The following is a 5,466-nucleotide window of genomic DNA, read 5'->3' on the forward strand; positions in this document are numbered from 1 at the left end:
CCCATAACAAGGACCAAATAAAATCAGGTGCAAAATCCCTAGCTTGATGCCTGCCCAGCACATGGTAACATCCTACAAACTGGAGTGCCCTCCTCCTTCCCTGTAGCAGGGTCAGAAGAGCCCAAAAACATTTTTAGATGGACAAGTATGAAATTTGGCTCCTCTGGGTATAAATTGTTACTAAATATGAATAGGTGGGATCCAAATTAACGAGTTTCTATTATCAAACCTGGTTTGGGGATTCATTTTAAAAATACACTAGATTGATTGAGGCATAATTGTATATTCTAAAGTTCACCCTTTCAAAGTGTTCAATACGTTCAAGGAGTTTTGACAAATGTACATATTCATGTAACTGCCACCACAATCAAAATATAGAACTTTTCTATCACTCCAAAAAGTGTCCTCATGTCCCTTTGCAGTTTCCTCCCCTAAGCCCGTTGCAACCACTGATCTGTTTTCTGTCCCTATAATTTTGACTTTTCCGTCACATCATATAAATGGTCATATGGTGTGTAGTCATTTGTGATTGACTTTTTTCACTTAGCACCAAACTTTTGAGATTCATCCATAAAGTTGCATCCATCAGTAGTCATCCTTTTCATCCCTTTTTATTACCAAGTAGTATTCCACTGTATGGATATACCGCCATTCGTTAAACCACTTGCCAGGTGATGGGCATTTGACTAGTTTCTACTTTTTGATGATTACGAATAGAGCTTCTATGAACATGAAGAGAGCAAGTCTTTTTGTGGACATATGCTTTTCTTTCTCTTGGATAAATACCTAAGAATGGGATTGCTGGGTGATAGGCTAAGTGGATGCTTAACTTTTAAAAAAACTGCAACCTGTGTAGCATGTTTGCACCCCCATTGGCTAAGTATGAAGGTTCCATTGTTCCACTCTCTTGTCGGCACTTGGTACTGTTCGTTATTGTTTTTCAGTTTTAGTCATTCTAGTGAGCATGTAACATTTTGTGGTTTTAATTTGTGTTTCCTTAATGTTTAATGATGTTGAGCACAGTTATCAAATATGTACATATATTATATACATCTTTATCAGATATATTCTTTACACATGTTTTATCACAGTCTGCGCCTTGTCTTTTCATTTTTCTTAAAATTCTCTCTTGAAGAGCAGGAGTTTTAAATTTCGATGAGGTCTAATTTATCCATTTTTACTTTTATGATGCATTACTTTTTGTTCTAGCTAAAAATCTTTATTTAATCCAAGGTCACAAAGGTTTTATCCTCTATTTTTCTTCCAGAAACTTCACAGTTTCAGTTCTTGCATTTAATACTACGATCCATTTCAAGTTAAGTTTTGTGTGTGGTTCTAAGTAAGGGTCAAGGTTCAATTTGGACATAGGAATGTCCAATTAAACCAGCACAATTTATTAAAAAGCCAATCCTTTCCCCATTGAATTACCTTGACTCGTATGTCTAAAATCAGTTGACCATACATGTGTGGGCCTCTATCTGGACTCTTATTCTGTGCCATTAATTTGTCTATATCCATAGAGTGTGTGTCCAAGTCAACATTGTCTTTATTTTTGAAGCTTTCTAGTAAGTCTTCAAATCGGATGGTGTTAGTCTTCTGACTTTGTTCTTCTTTTTCAAAATCGTCTTTGCTATTCTAGATCCTTTGTATTTCTAAGTTTAGAATCAGTTTGTGAATTTCTATACAAAACTCTATCAGGATTTTGATTGGGATTTCTTATATCCATAAAGGAATTCATTCTGAAAAATTAGACGAACGTCAAAGCTTTGATATTTCAGTAAACTGGTCAGTTTTTAATTAGGTTGAGAGTTTAGAAGTCCACAATTCTTGCCTTCTCTTCTGATCCTAGGATGCAATGAAATGAAGCATCGCTCTGGCAACAGAAACCCCCTGACATGCATCCAAGGCTCCCGAAGCCGCCATTTTGTCCTGAGAGGAAAGCCAGCTTCCTCCTTCAGGTGAGCTCTGTCTCCGTCTGCGATGCTGAGGTAAAACCTCATAACTCAAAGTCAAGAGAGGCAGGCATTCCCAAACAGCCACCCCTCCCTCCTTCCTCCAGAGCAAGGTCATCTGGTTTAGGAAAAGTGGTCTCACTCACAGCCCAAGAACACCACAGGCCCCAGGAGGAGAGTGTTCTTGGAAGGGGTTGAGGAGAGGCCCAGAAGAAGCCAGGGCAGAGGCACAAAATTCTGGAAGCATTGCCAACACCAGTGAGGGGGGTCTTCCAGATGTAATATCCAGAGAGGGGCCATAATTGCCACACAGCCAGCTCCTCTGGGGCTCCCCTCAGAAAGCACATTTCGGCAGAAGAATTGTTGCCTGTTCTTTATACTGTGAATTGTTAGCAGGTTCTAAATAGTCCATTCATTTTTCCTTTTAGCACAGAAGGGTCTCACAACTCCAAATACCACCACGGGGCCCAATGGTTCAAGTCAAAACATTTCCCAAACCACAGCCCTTGGGTGAGATGCAGGGCTGGCCAAAGATCTGGAGGAAAAACAACCACCCACCAGCCTGGAAACCACTGGGTACACAGGAGTCTGGGTCGCCTTGCTCACACGGGCTGGGAGGCTGAGCATTTTTACCAGCCTCCACTTCTCCGTCTCAGGAAATAAACCTAGTCCAGGGACTGTGGGGGCGGGGAGGGGGCGCCGGGTGGGCGGCCCGGGGCTCCTGGAGGATCTGAGCAGCAGAGCGGTGCCAAACCTCTGCCCAGACCTTGCTACTCCGGGAACATGAGTGCGGCGGCGACTGCAGGGAAGCTGGCGCGACACCAGCCACCGCGGGGAAACCCCGGTTTCCCCAGAGTTGCGGCTCCCAGAATTGCAGCCGCCCAGCCGCTGAAAGAGATCCCCAAGGTCCTAGTGGACCCGCGCAGCCGGCTGCGCTGTCTGAGGGACCGCTTTCTGGGAGGAGGCAGCTTCGTCAAGTGCTTCGAGATCTCAGACGCGGACACTAAGGAGATGTTCGCGGACAGGATCGTGCCTATGTCGCTGCTGCTCAAGCCGCACCAGAAGGAGACGTCGGTAGAGAGACCCATTCACCGCAGCCTCGCCCTTCAGCATGTCGTAGGCTTCTTCGGCTTTTTCTAGGACGACTTCGTGTTGGTGGTGTTGGAGCTGCGCCAGCGGAGGATCCCACTGGCCGAGCCCGAGGCCCGCTGCTACCTGAGGCAGAGCGTCCTGGATTGCACCAAAACTGGATTATTCGCCGGGACCTCAAGCTGGGCGAACTCTTCCTGAATGAGGACTTGGAGGTGAAAGTAGGGGGTTTGGACTGGCATCCAAAGTCGAAATACGATGGGGAGCAGAGGAAGACTCTGTGCTGGATATCTAATGACAGCTCCTGAGGAGCTGATTTAGAAAGGGCATAACTTCGAGTGGATGTGTGGTCCAGTGAGTGCATCATGCACTCTTTCTTGGTGGGCAAACCACCTTTTGAGACCTCTCGCCTAAAAGAGACTTACTTCTGGACAAGGAGAATGAATATGGTACTGCCAAGCACATGAACCCAGGGCCACCTCCCTCATCCAGAAGATGCTTCAGACAGATCTCACTGCCTGCCCGACCCTTCATGAGCTGCTCACGAGAGTTCTTGACTTCTGCCTACATTCCTGCCTGTCTCCCCATCACCTGCCTCACCATTCCACTGGGGTTTTCAGTCACTCCCAGCAGCCTAGAACCTGGCGACCGGAAGCCTCTTGCCTCTCACCGTCTTCAATAAAGGCTTAGAGAAACCCATGCCTGAGCGTGCCCGGAAAAGAGGAACCAGTGCTCCCGGAGACAACTGAGGCAGTTGCCTGCCACCTTGGCGACATGCTTCAGCCTCCATCCCTCAGAGAAGGGACTGGTGAGGCATCAGGAGGCTGAGGATCCAGCCTGCGTGCCCATCTTCTGGGTCAGTAAGTGGGGGGACTATTCAGACCGGTACAGCCTCGGGTATCAGCTGTGTGACAACAGCGTGGGGGTGCACTTCAGTTACTCCCCATGCCTCATCCTCCACCACGACCGCGACAGCCTGCAGGACATAGAGCATGATGGCACAGAGTCCTACCTCACGGTGGGTTCCCATCCCAGCTCCGTGATGAAGATCACCCTCCTTAAGTAGTTCCCAAACTACACAAGCAAACATTTGCTGAAGGCGGGTGTCAAGATCCACGCCACAGGAAGGCGATGAGCTGGCCGGGTCACCCGACCTGCGTACTTGGTTTCGCACCTGCAGTGCCATCATGCTGCACCTCAGTAACGGCTGCATGCAGGTCAAGTTCTTCCAGGACCAGACCACCTTCATCTTGTGCCCACTGATGGCATCTGTGACTTACAGCAATAAGAAACCGGACTTCTGCAGGGACCGCCTGAGCCTCCTGGAGGAGTACGGCTCCCAGGGTGGACCGGCTGCTGAGCTCATGCTCCACCACCAGTGGCCTCAGGGCCTCCTCCCAGGCCTCCCTCTCCTCACCCCCACGGGCACCTTGGGCCGATACCGGTTAGCTCCCACAGTGCTGTTTTTTGTAATGTGCCCCCCAGGAAGAGCTCCATCATTCTTGCAGGTGGGGGTTGCTGTGTAAGTTGTTTTTGTACATGTCCGAGTGTGGGCTCTCTGGCCTCTTCCCCTTCTCTCAACCTCACCGTATGACTCGTACAGAGTATTGCTATTGAATTCAGGACTGTCCATTAAACACATGTGAATCTTCTTTAAAACAAAGGTGTGGGGACTAATGATTGGCTAATAGTTGTCACATGCTCTCGGTGGCTGCCTGTCTCAGCCAATCAGCAGCAAGATTGAGTACTTCTGAGGTGGAGGGCAGAGGTGGTTCTCTGGGTCCAGGGGATGCTGGTCCTTGCTGTCCCTTAGTCCCACAAGGTATGTAGCAAATGTAAACAAATTCAATGACAACACAGGAGCAAGGGCTCCACAAACACAGTTCTTTGACAAAAGGCAGTGGTCTACTGAGAGCTGTGGGAGGCCCTGGGCTGAGAGGGCGCTGAGCATGTTATGGTGACCCTGTCATGTCACAGTGACCCTGTCATGGGACCAGATCTCTCAGGAGTGGTATGGGGAGGAAAGGAGGGAACTTATGGGACCTCCTTTGAATGATCGTGCAGACCCCCACTGCCTCCAGGTCATCTAGTTGGAAAGCAGAACAGCTCAAAGAGCAAACTGAAAGCTTGAGCAGGCAGCAAGGGAGAAAGGAAAGGAGGAAGGAAGGAAAGCAAGGACCCCCTCAGGTGGTAGATGCTGTGGGGAAGGGCTGCTGGGGGTCCAGGCTGGCCGGGGGGCAGGGACGGCTGTCTCCACCCACATACCTCACAGAAGTGTATGTCCGCTAGTGAGGGTACTAGGAGGGATGCAGTCCAGGAGGGACAAATTTAGGGCAGCTGTTTCAGTGGAAGGAAGGGAAGGCTAGGGCATACTGGACGGAAGCTGGAGAAGGTGGCTCAGTGGTATCCTAGGCAAAGAATGTAA

At 48.7% G+C, this 5,466-nt stretch overlaps 1 pseudogene; it reads left to right on the plus strand.

Annotated features, from left to right (window-relative positions):
• The first annotated feature begins 2,653 nt into the window (after window positions 1–2,653).
• On the plus strand, window positions 2,654–4,688 carry LOC106837015 (serine/threonine-protein kinase PLK1 pseudogene; annotated as a pseudogene).
• The last annotated feature ends 778 nt before the right edge of the window (window positions 4,689–5,466 follow it).

This window comes from Equus asinus, chromosome 25 (genome assembly GCF_041296235.1).
Source record: "Equus asinus isolate D_3611 breed Donkey chromosome 25, EquAss-T2T_v2, whole genome shotgun sequence".
NCBI lineage: Eukaryota > Metazoa > Chordata > Mammalia > Perissodactyla > Equidae > Equus > Equus asinus.